Here is a 13,518-nt window from a genome sequence, read left to right on the forward strand (position 1 = left end):
TTGATTACACACCAAGAATGGAATGTTTGTATGTTAAGAATGTTTGTGTTTGTATGTTGTTATGCTCTGTCAATAGGAATATAAAAAATTAAAAAAAAAAAACCTGGCAAGGTCAGAAAAGCCAAAGAAAATTTGAGCCTAAGGAGATATGTAAATATAATATGGTATCCTGGATGAGATCCTGGAACAGAATAAAAGACATTAGGTAAAAACTAAAGAAATTTGAATAAGCTATGGACTTTAGTTAACAATAACATATCAATGTTAGTTCTTCATTAATTATAACAAGTGCCATACTAGTATAAGATATTAATAACAGGGGAAACTGGGTATGGGGTATATGGAACTCTGTACCATCTTCTCAATTTTTCTACAAATCTACAACTTTAAAAAAAAAGAAATGAAAGAATAAGAACAGAAATGGTACATATCTGGGGAAAATATAATAGATTATATTTGTATTTTGTTTTCAAAAATACATATGATTTTCAAAGGCAAAAATTATTGCAATGTCTGTAGTTGTAATCCACATCATTTGAAGTGGTAAAATATTAACTGTAAGGAAATTGTGAACTGTTAGATATGTTTATTTTGTTCCTGGGAGAAGTCACTTTAAAAACTACAAACAAATGCAGTAAAAAGTCAGTAGATCAATTCAAATGATATACTAAAAAAAGAGCACCACAAAATAATTAAGAAATGTAAAAGAAATGGAAAAGAGAGGAAATGACTATAGAACAAATAATAAAATGGTAGACATAAATCCAAACCAAACAGTAATTACGTTTAATTAAAATGCTCCAAATACACCAATTTTAAGATAATATAGATTGGATAAAAAACAAATGTTTAACATAAATAAATAAGATTCAAATATATTCCATCTATAATAATCCCTACAATTTTAAACATAATAATTACCAGTATAAGGAATGAAAGAGAGAGTGTCCTTATACATTCCACAGACAATTATAGCAGAATATTAGAAAGAATACTATGCCTATGAATTTGACATCTTGGATCAAATGGACAATTTCTTGAAAGACAAATTCTCCAAAACTCACTTAAATATAAATAGATAATCTGAGTGATTCTGTAAATATTTGTTAAATATATTATGCATATACATTATATAAGATGTATTTATTATACATTAAAATTTGAATCTGTAGTTTAAAAATCAAGGTCAACAACAAATGTAATTAGAAAGGAAATTGCAAATTCCATCACACTTTTAAATAAAAACTTATTAAACCAATTCTAAACAATCTCTGCTAGAAAAGGGAAGAGAAAGAAATTATTTCTGACTTATCTCATAAGGCCAGCATTACCCTAATACCAAAGTGAGACAAAGACATTACAAGAGAAGAAAAAGCAGACCATTATCACTAGTGTACATAGGCACAAAAATCCTCAACAAAATATTAGCAAATCAAGTCCAGCATTATATGAAAGGATTAACACATTAGAGGTGGTTAGGGTTTATTCTGGGATTGTAAAACTGTTTCAACATTTAAAAATCAATCAAGTAATTCATTTTAATAAAAGACTAAAGAAAGAAGACCCATGATCAAATTAAATGCGGTACAAGAATTTTATAAAATTCAAAAAACCCTTCAAGATTAAAACTCTCTGTAAACTAGTAATCAAAGTGAACTGTCTCAATCTGAAAAAAGGGAATCTACCAAATGTCTAAAACTAACATCACATTTGGTGGCAAAATCAGGAAGAAAACAAAGATATCTGCTCTCATAACTTCTATTCAGCATAAAATTGAAAGTCTTAGCCAGTGCAGTGACACAAGAAACAGAAATAAAAGGGCTTTCAGATTATTAGGGGGAAAATAAAACTATCTCCACTTGCTGACAACATGTATTTCATCATAGACAATTCCTATAAGTCTACAAAAAAGCGGCTAACAAATCAGACCTTTGCACATTTCTAGGGTACAAGGTCTATATAAATGAATCGCTTTGCTATATAGCAGCAATGAATAGATGGAAATCAAAATTTCAAATAAGGAAGGGTATCATTTATAAAAGTTCCAGAAAAAGGGCATATATTTAATAAAACATGTATAGGAATTATATGCTGAAAATTACAGAGCTCTGATAAAGTAACAAAATTATCTTCAATATTTATATAGACGTATACTATATTCATGAATTGGAAAACTCAAAATTGTTAAGTTGTTAGTCGTTCTTAAGTTGATCTCTAGATTTTACACTATCCCAATCACAACCCCAGCAATTTTTTTGTAGATATTCACAAGATAACTCTGAAATTAATTTGGAAAAGCAAAGGGAATGAGAAGCGGCAAAATAATTTGGAAAAGAAAAACACGACAGAACCAAATCAAAGGACCCAGACTATGAGACTTTAAGATGATATGAAGGGTCTATAATCAACATAGTGTGGTACTCGTGAAAAGATATACAATAAATCAATGGAACCTAATATACTGCCCAGATATAGTACTCCTCAATTTTTTTGCTTGATTTTTAACAAAGTTACAAAAATAATTTATTGAGGAAAAGCTAGGCCTTTTTTCAATAAATGGTGTTCGAACAAGCAGGCATCCATATGCTGAAAAAAAGAATCTTGATGTGAACCTCACGCCTTAAAAAGTTAACTCAACATGAATCATAAATTTAAATTTGAAATCTAAAGCTATGATACTCCAAGAAGAAAACCTAGGTGAAGAACTTTTTTGAACTTGGATTAGGCAAAGTTTTCTTATAAATAATGGCTAAATCAAAATCCATAAAAAAATTGGACCTCCAAAATAAAACCTACTGCAATTAAAAAATAAAACTTCCAAAAATAAAAACTGCTACCATTTTAAAAATAAAACTATTAAAAATAAAGCTTCCAAAAAAACCTTACTATTATTAAAAAATAAAACATCTACTATTAAAGAGAATGAAAACAAGAGATACAGACTCTGTGCCTCTCTTTGCACCTGAGAAAATGGCAGCATAGGAGCCCAAGTTGGTACCATTTATATGGTAGGGTAACATTTGTTGATAACCCATTGCCGAGATAGTTTTCAGAAAATTTGAAACTGATCAAAATATTTCAGATAACTGGAGGATAGCCAGTGCCAAAAACATCCACAGATGAGATAGGAAACCTTCCTGATTAGTGAGGGTAAAATTGCAAGAAGAAGCATGATATTTCTATGAATCATGTTCCCTGGCAGGTTACCAAAGAGGACTCTGCTATATTTGATTATATAATACGTGTGTATTTAAGCAATCTGAGAGATTTAAATAGAGAGGTAATGAATTTCAACTGCAAGACAAAATTGAACTAATTGAGAGCTCTGATCCACAAAAGCAACTTATTATAGCAATCACTACGAATTTGAGACTGTGTGCCAGAAAAACATTTTTTGGAGAAATCACAGTAAAGCTGCATCCTTTCATTGCTTAATGTCTACAATGATTGACATCTTTATCAGGATTTTCTAGGTTTTTCAGTGTGTTAAAGTATGTTTCATAACTCAAGGCCACAACTTTTTTTTCAATTGACTTATGTTCCTTATTTAAAAAATAATTGTAGATGGAAATCAATGCTGTGTTTGGGAGAACAATTAATAAAAATCTTTGATTTAGACAGTTTATGGGGAACATTAAATGTTAAACAAATTGGAACTCTTATCTTGACATAATTACAGAACTAGTAGAAAAAAACAGAATAGTAGGACGATGAAATTTAATGTTTTTTGTGCGTTTTGTAACACATCAATGTTCAACCTTAAGGTACTAATTCTGGAAAACCTAGAATTCTAATATGCTTGATTATGATTTTAATAAATAATGAATAAAATAATCACTTTCACACCCAAGTCGATATCTGAGCCCACTGACACTTTAAAATAATCTATCTCTTTAGTAAGTTGATATGCATAACTTGATGGACAAATGGCCTCTATTCACCAATATGACATCTCATCTTCTTACCCCAGGACCTTTTATTGAATTGCATACCCCCAGCTATAGAAGTTCACAGGGTAGATTGGAAGAATTCTAATTTACACACATCCACAGTGCACAACAGTATCTTAAAAGGATAAGAAAGGGAATTATTTGTGGAATTAATGTTTAGCACCTTTGATTATTCTTAATTTTTGTTCATCTAGTTTATTTCATAAAGAAGTCAACTTTTTGCTCCCATTTGGACCGTTTTGCCTCTGAAAATTCAATTATATCCAGTAAGGACACTGCATGCTCTTTTATATTGTGCTCACTTTGACAAATATGCCTTTTTTCATGTGCATAATATCCAAATGTCTAATATAGAATTGGCTTAAATGGGAAAAAACAGTTTAAAAAGCTAGAAAAAGAATCTATTATGTTGAAACCCTTAAATAATGCTAAGAATTCTTTTATCAGTATTTCATTTATAGGAGAATATAGGTATTTCTGTGTACTTTGAGATAACTGTAATTTCAAATTCATTAGGATATACATTGGAAAGATAATTTTCAAAATAAACTGGGAGAATGAACATGCAAAAAGTATAAAAAGAAAAGACAAGATAGAGACTGACAGAATACACTTTCAAATAACATATGACAAAGGATTAATATCTAGGATATAAAATGAACTCTCAAAATTCACCTTTAAGAGCACTAAAAACCAATTCTACAAATCGGGGATTAAAGAAATTAAAGACATAAATAAATGGTCTGTCACCTCATGTTCATGGATTGGAAGAAAATATTTTAAGAAGTCACTACTCCTAAGGCAACTTATAGATTTACTGCAACCCCTATCAAAATACCAGTAGCCTGCTTTGCAGAAATTGAAAAACCAATCATCACATTCCTACTGGATGACAATAGAATATAATTCATATTGAATGACAATATGAATTACCCAAACATAGAAGAACAAAGTTGAAGGACTCTCACTTCCTTCCTCAAAGCCACAGTAATCAATCTAGTGTGTTACTGGATAAGAATAGAATAGAATGGAGAACTCGGGAATAAACCCACACATCTATGACCAATTGATTTTTCACAAGGGTGTCAGGTTCACTCATGGAGAAAATAGTCTCTTTAATAAATGCTGCTGGGAAAACTAGATTGTAGCATTCAAAAATATGAAATTGAACTTCTACTGTACACCATATACAAAAATTGACTCTAAATGGGTTAAGAACCTAAATATAAGAGCAAAAATTATAAAAGTCTTGGAAGGAAGCATAGGGAAAAATATTCATGACCTTGAATTAAGCAATGGATTCTTAGATGTGACACTAAAAGCATGACAGAAAAAAGAAAAAAAAATAGATGCATTAAACTTCATCAGAATTGAATACTTTTGTTCATCAAAAGATATTAAGTGAAAAGACATTCTACAAAAAAATTAAAAACTAAAAGACATTCTACAGAATAGGAGAAAATATTCGGATATTATATATCTGATAAGGGTTTTTATATCCAGAATATATGCAGAACTACAACTTAACAACCAAAAAAGACAAATAACTAAATTAAAAATGTGTAAAGGACTTGAATGTACATTTCTCCAAGGAAAATACAAAAACGGTCAATAATCTCATTGAAAAATTCTCAACACCATTGGCCATTAAGAAAATGCAAATCAAAACCACAATGAGATACCACGATTCCCACTCAGATGGTTTTTTTTTTTTTAATGAAAATCACTGTTGGCAAGGACACTAGGAAGTAGTAACCATCATATTGGTGGGAATGTAAAGTAGTGCAGCCACTGTGGAAAACAGTTGGTGGTTCCTCAGAATGTTAAGTTTAGAATTACCATAAGACTTGATAATTATACTTCTAGACATATATCCCTAAAGAATTGAAAACAGGTATATAACAGTTATTTGTACACCAATGTTTTTAGCAGCATTATTCATATTATCTAGGAGGTGGATGCAATCCCTGTTTCCTTCAATACATAAATAGCAAAATAAAATGTACTATATATATCTAATGGAAATAGTATTCAACCATAAAAAGGCATGAAGTACTGAGGCATGCTACAATATGGATGAATCTTGAAGACATCATTTTGAATTTAAAAAGCCACACACAATGGGACGAATAATGTACGAACTTTCACTTATATGAAGCACCTGTAATTGGCAAGGACAGAAAGACGTAAAGTTGATTATACCCTACCAGGGCTGCTAGGGCAAAAGGAATTGGAAGTTATTGCTTTAGAGTACAGTGTTTCTGATTTGGAGTGATGAAAATGTTTTGGTAATGGATGGTAGTAAAAGTAGGACAGTTAATGAATGCAATAAATATCACTGAAGGTAAACATGAAACTGATTAATATAGTAAATTTTGTTTTGTATATATACTACCAAAGTAAAAATGAGAAAAAAATGAGGAAAGAACTTGAACAGGCATTTCACCAAAGAAGATATAAGGTCAGACATAATAAGCATAGGAAAAAGACACTCAATGTCTTGATTTTTTTAGGGAAATTCTAGTTAAAACATCAATAACATTATCACTATGCATTTATTAGATTTTTTAAAAACAATTTTCAAAACCTTCACAATTGCTGGTGAGAATGCAAAATTGTACAGCCACTATTGAGGAGGTTTTATTTTATTTTATTTTTTTTTTACATGGGCAGGCACTGGAAATCGAACCCGGGTCCTCAGGCATGGCAGGCAAGCACTCTTACCTGCTGAGCCACCGTGGCCTGCCCGGGAGGTTATTTTTTACGTAGCAAAATATTCATTTGTCACACAACCCACCATTCCACCCCTAGCTATTTACCCTTGAGAAATTAAAACTTTTGTTTACCCAAAAACCTGTGCACTAATGTTTATAGCAGCATTATTGGTAAATTGCCAAAAGCTGGGGGGAAAGCTCCAAATCTTCAGTTGATGAATGAATAAACAAATTGCATGTGATGGAATAGAACTCATTGGCAAACTGGAATATGCTGTCGATAACATGGATGAGTCTCAAATGCCTTATGCTAATTGAAAGAAGCCAGACTTAAAATGCTGCATACTATATGATTTCATTTACATATTCTTTTGGAAAAGGTAAAACTATAGGGACAGAGAAATGTAGACTGGTTTCCAGGATTAGGGATGGGGGGAGACTTTGGCTACCGCAGGGCGGCATGAGGTAATTTTGGAGGTAAGGGCTAGTGACTGCAGTGGTTGATACATAATATTTGATAAACTACACAGAAATGTACACCCATAAAAAAGAATTTTTCTGTCTGTAAATTTGAATATTAATTTTAAAATATAAAATAAGTAAAGAAAAAGTTCCCAATTTCAAAACATCTGGACATCAAATGCTTAGAAATAAATCTTAATTCATATATGTAGGACCCCTTGAAGAAAATTTTAATGTGATTTAGAGGAATTTTTTAAAATACTTAAATAAATGGAGGGAAATACAATACTTACTGAGTGGAATACTCAATATTTACAAGCTGTAAATTCTCCCCAATTTATTCTAAATATTTAAGGTAATCCCAATCAAAATCATAGTTTGTTTTTATTTTGAGGAACTTTTAAGGCAATTCTAAAATTTATTTTGAAATGCAAAAGTCAAAGTGAAACCAAGAAGAACGAGAACAAGTGGGAAGACTTCTCTTACCAAATATCATATTTTTAAATTTCTAGTAATTAAACATTGTGATATTCGTGTAAAAATAGACAAGTAGACTGATGGACCAAATCACTTGATTTTTAACAATAGTAGTACTACAGAGCCATATGTGTCTTCAGTAGATATGCTGTGTCAATTAGTTTCTAGGAGGAAAACTATATATATATATATATCTTGCCTCCTTCCTCACACTATATGTAAAATCAATTCCAGGTGGATTATGGATGAAAATGTGAAGGGGAAAAATAATGCTTCCAGAAAATAATTGGGAAATATCTTCTCAAGTTTGGAGTAGAAAAATACTTATTAAATCTTGCATAAAAATCTTCTAAGGAAAAGATTGAAAATTTACCTATATTAAAACTAAGAACTTATGATTAGCAGAAGATAACACTAAGGAAGTGAAAAGGCACGCCACAGGGTGTAGAATACAGTCCAAAATAGATAAAGAACTCCTAAGTGTCAGTAAGATGACAGAGATCCTACTAGAAAACAAGGACAGGAGACTTGAACAATCATTTTACAAAAGAGAATATCTAAGTGGCCAATAAACAGAAAAGAAGTTTCACAAGCTTCATTGGTCATTAGGAAATTGTAAATTAAAACCAAAGTGTGATATCACTACATACATACCAGAATGACTAAAATTAAAGACTGAAAATACCAAGTGTTGGAAAGGATAAGGACAATACAAACCCTAAAGCACTGATAGTTTGTACTGAAATTGGTTCCATTTAACTTGGAAAACAGATATTCTTAAGTAGAATTTAATAAACACATCTTCCATGAATTAGTAATTCCAATCTTTATAATTTATGCTGAATATAAATGCTTGTAAATGTATAAGAAGACATTGAAATAATTTTGATTGTAGCATTATTTGCAATAGCCCAAAATTGGAAATAACCAGTGTCCACTAATATTAGAACAGATAAATAAATTGGTTTCTACTGGAAGAGTGTACCGCAATGAAAATGACCCCCGATAGATGGAATGCCATGCTTTAATTGCACAGATTTGTTGAGCCAAATTAAGCTAGGCACAAAAGTATTCATACCATATATTTCCATTTATATAGAGTTCAAAAATAGGCAAAATTTTCTTTGGTGTTAGAAGTCAGTATAGACTTTAATTAGGAAAAGTAACAAAGGCATGATTTATGGGGGAGGAAGAATGGGGCTTTCTAAGGTGCTGGTAATAGTCTCACTTTATATGATAGGTTATGTGGATGTTGTCACTTTGTGATGACTTGCTTTGCTGTTCATCTATGATTTTTTGCACTTTTGTGTATTTATGTTATTCTTCATTTTAGAGGTTTAAAAATTATGGTATGTTGGGTGGGCCATGGTGGCTCAGCAGGCAGAGTTTCTGCCTGCCGTGCCAGAGACCCAGGTTCATTTCCCGGTACCTGCCCATGGAAAAAAAAAATGATGGCATGTTAAAATAAAATATTATTATAGTCTTTAAGAAAAATGAATTAGACTTCCAACATTATATTTAGATGAATTTCCATGAGATATTATAAAATTAGAACTGCAAAATACAGAAAATTGAATGCAACATCTCAGTTTGGAAAATCAATGGACAAATCCCTCTAAATGTGCAATATGAATATGTACATACATATATAATTATTGTAAGATTATTTGAACATGAATAAAAATATGGAAAGATACATATGAAATTCTTTATATCAGTTACTTTAGCGTGTGGTAACACCAATCTGGCTGGAAGGTACAGGAGGGAGGGAGTCTAACAAAAAGAAAGAAGGAAAAAAGAAAGAAAGAAGTAATGGAAAAAAGGATGGAAGGAAGGGTGGGCAGGAGGGAGAAAGGTGGGAGGAAAGAAGGGAAAAGGAAATGACTGTACAGGAAAGATGTATGGAATTTTATATTTATACATTATTTAAAATTAACACATTTTAGTATAGTATGAATATATAAAAATAGAAAAATTTTAAATATCCATAAAAACTGTATTAAAATATAGATTTTTTTATATGGCAGTGGTCTCAAACTTTAAGGTACATAATACCACTTGGGAAGCTTGTTAAAATACTGAATGCAAGGCTACAATAACTGTTCAAGATTAGGGCCAGAAGGTCACAACATCTCCCACTTTTCCTTAGTTGTTGATCACCTTAATTTCTCGACCAAGGCTGTGAATAGGATCCCTGTATTAATTCTTGTCCCAAGAGAGAAAGTTAATCTGTGTATGGGGGGTATACCTTAAAGTGCACAAGATTTTGGAAACTTAAGCATGAAACCACACATTTTCTGAAATCATGTACCGAGCCCAAGAATTTCAGTGGAGGGCTCCCTGCTTCTGAGGAAAATAAAAGAAAATAAATATTCTGAATCATCAACCCTGAACTCAGCCTTTTCCCCAAGTTAAGGTTGGTCCACTTACCCATTGAAGACTGCCAAAACCAGTGTAGTTGATCAGAAACTTAACCCACAGTTGAATGTGCAGCAAGTATACCCTTTTCAGATCTCCAGATCTTTGAAGAACTGATTCACATAGCCCTAAGTTAAAGTCTGTGGAAAACCTGGTGGCTCCCAGGCTATTGTTCAAGTTGGTATTGTTCATAAGTGATTGGAAACAGGTCCACAGTAAAATTTTCAGCAGTCCACGGTGAAAATTGGAAAATTAAGGATAACATCATATATTTTCATATAAATATCCCTATAGAACCCAAAAGTAGAGAAGCCCATAGGACTGGCTGGATTTTGCTATGCCATTTTATTCTTGCTCTCATATTTTTGAGAGCAAGGTCTTTCTCCCGATCTTTCCTATGGCCTTGCCTTTGAGAAAGTTCTCTGGAAATGATCAGATACTGGATCTCAAACAACTCATATCTCCTTTATGTTTTGGAGGATGTTCTAGTTTGCTAGCTGCCAGAATGCAATATACAGAAACAGAATGGCTTAAAAAGGGGGAATTTACTAAGTTGCTAGTTTACAGTTCTATGGATGTGAAAATGTCCCAATTAAAGCAAGTCTACAAAAATGTCCAAATTAAGGCACCAACAAGAGGTTACCTTCACTCAAGAAAGACCAGTGAAGTTCAGGGTCTCACTCTCAACTGGAAAGGCATGTGGCAAACATGGCGATGTCTACTAGCTTCCTTTCCAGACCTCTTGCTTCATGAAGCTCCCCAAGGGCGTTCTCCTTCTTCATCTCCAAAGTCGCTGGCTGGTGGACTCTCGTCATTCTCGTGACTCTGCTCTGTGGCTCTCCCATCATCCTCAAGCTTTCTCCAAAATGCTTCCTCTTTTAAAAGATTCCAGTAAAGTAATAAAGACCCACCTGGAATAGGTGGAGTCATAACTTCCTTTAATAAAAAGTTAATACCCACAAGTGTGTAAGTCACGTCTGCATGGAGATAACCTAATCAAGTTTCCCACCTATAGTACTGAATAGGGATTAGAAGAAATGGTTGCTCCCAGAAGACTGATTAGGACTAAAATACGGCTTTTCCAGGACACACATTTTTTTTTCAAATCAGCACATTCTACCCTCTGGACCCTTAAAAAGACATGTTTTTCCCATATGCAAAATACATTAATCACAATTCCAGAAACCCTTAAACCATTTCAGTAACAGTACAAATACAAGTACAATACAAGGTTAAAACCAGTACAAATTTCATTAAAGTCTGTTATAGGTGTGGTCTGTTCTAAGGCAAAAGTTTCCTCTGGCTCTGGATCTGTAAAACTCGGAAAAAGTTATTTGCTGCTGACATACAAAGAAGGAACAGTCATAGGGTACATATTCTCATTTCCATAGGGAGAAATTGGAAGGAACACAGTTTTGGAAACCTGCATGGCAAAGTCCATTAGATGCAGTCCCATCCTTTCCAAGGGTGCTCCTGGGCTCTCTGCCATCTCTGGGGCACACACTCAACCCCTCCATGTGGTGGCAGCCAGGCTCTCCAATCCCCAAGGATTGTGCTCCACCTTCTCCAAGGCCTGAGACTGTAGCATACTTCCACTGCAACCAGGTGGAAAGCCCATCCTCTGCCTTCAGGACAAACTCATCCTCTCCACATGTTTGGGTGGGTCCACTATCCTCCTAACCTGAAGTTTCTTAACTTTAGACTTTAGCTTCCATAGGTCTGCCTCTGAAGTTATTTTTCCTCCAATGTGTCCCTTTTCTGTCCCTTTTGGTCCAGACTAGCAGTGGTTTTCTTTGTACAGATCTTGCAATGCTCTTTTTGGGTCTCTTTGCAGTAAACTCAGGTCATGCTCATAAGATATAAGGAGTTTCCACAAATCCTTCCTGGATAACTCCATCTCCAATACTGGCTTTCTCTGAAATGGCTGACTGGTTCCACATTTGGCCAAATCCTCACATAGGACACTATTCTCTGGGGTCTTCCTTCCTGTAAGCCCAGAATTTTCCAGATCATCAATTTATGGTTTCTTTGTACCCAAGAGTCAGTTCTCAGCTTATCTCATTCTTGTTGCATTTCACTATAAACTACGAGGAAAAACCAGGCTGCATTTTCCACATTTAATTTGTAAATCTCTTATGCTAAATATCCAAGTTCATGGCTTTTAAAATCTGCCTTCCAGCCAAATCCAGTAGTCAGTTTTGCCAGATTATCTCCACTTTAAAACAAGAATCACCTTCCTTTCAGTTTACAATAACATGTGCCTCATTTCTGTCTATTGCCTCGTCAGAAGTATCTTTAGATTCCACATTTCTACCAACAGTCTCTTCAAAGCATTTTAGGTCTTCTCTATCAAGCTCCTCACAACTCTTCCACAACCTTCCCCTTATCCATTCAAAAAGCTATTCCAACATGTCTGGTATTTGAAAATTGCAGCAGCACCCCACTCCTCTGGTATCAAAATCTGTTCTAGTTCGCTAGCTGCCAGAATGCAATACACCAGAAATGGAATGGCTTTTAAAACTAAGAATTTAATAAGTTACTAGTTTACAGTTCTAAGGCCATGCAATGTCTCAATTAAAGCAAGTCTATAAAAATGTCCAAATAAAAGCATGGACAAAAGGTTACCTTCACTTAAGAAAGGCTGGTGAAGTTCAGGGTTTCTCTCTCAACTGGAAAGGCACATGGTGAACATGGCAACATTTTATAGCTTCCTCTCCAGGCCTCTTGCTTTATGTTGCTCCCCCAGGGGCATTCTCCAAATGTCGAGGACTGGTGCACTCTGTAGTTCTCATATCTCTGCTGCTCTTGTAATTTTCAAGCTTTCTCCAAAATGCTTCCTCTTTTAAAGGATTCCAGTAAACTAATCAAGATCCACCCAGAATGGGTGGAGTCACATCTCCCTCTAATGAAAGCCTAATATTCTCAAGTGGTGCTTCACATCTCCAAGGAGATAACCTATTCAAGTTTCCAACCTACAGTACTGAATAGGGATTAGAAGAAACAGTTGTTCCCATAAGATTGATTAAGATTAAAGCATGGCTTTTCTCAGGTACATAAATCCTTTCAAACCAGCACAGGGGACATACTATTAATTTTCTTCTTTAGACCATACCAATCATCTTTGTAACCTAGCTTGAAATTAGACTGTTTTTTCCACCCACTCCCATTTGATCTTTTTTTTTCCATTTGATCTTGATTTTGAGTTGTAGAATTTTCTCTCTACTACTGTTCACAAATCTCCTGCTTTTGACTTTGAGAGTCAGTACTTTATTTGGCATTTTACCTTTACCCTTGGATTTTAAATTTAGGGTTATTTGGGGGGCTTTTGGTGAATCAAAATAAAATGGGGGCATTTCACCCTGCCTCTTCACCTCTAAGGTCAGTACTAACATATGGAGCTTTTGTTTGAATTGACATTATACCTCAGTTGACTTTACTGTTGAGTCCATCAGTAACCCACACCCACACTTGCTTATTAAAAAGATAAACAGAATATC

The 13,518-nt window shown here is 33.6% G+C and overlaps 1 protein-coding gene across 2 annotated transcripts in view; it reads right to left on the reverse strand.

Moving 5' to 3' along the window:
* The window catches only part of HTR2C (5-hydroxytryptamine receptor 2C), a 289,867-nt gene that overhangs the window by 183,106 nt on the left and 93,243 nt on the right, over positions 1–13,518 (reverse strand). The window lies entirely within an intron of this gene.

This window comes from Tamandua tetradactyla, chromosome X (assembly GCF_023851605.1).
Source record: "Tamandua tetradactyla isolate mTamTet1 chromosome X, mTamTet1.pri, whole genome shotgun sequence".
Taxonomy (NCBI): Eukaryota; Metazoa; Chordata; class Mammalia; order Pilosa; family Myrmecophagidae; genus Tamandua; species Tamandua tetradactyla.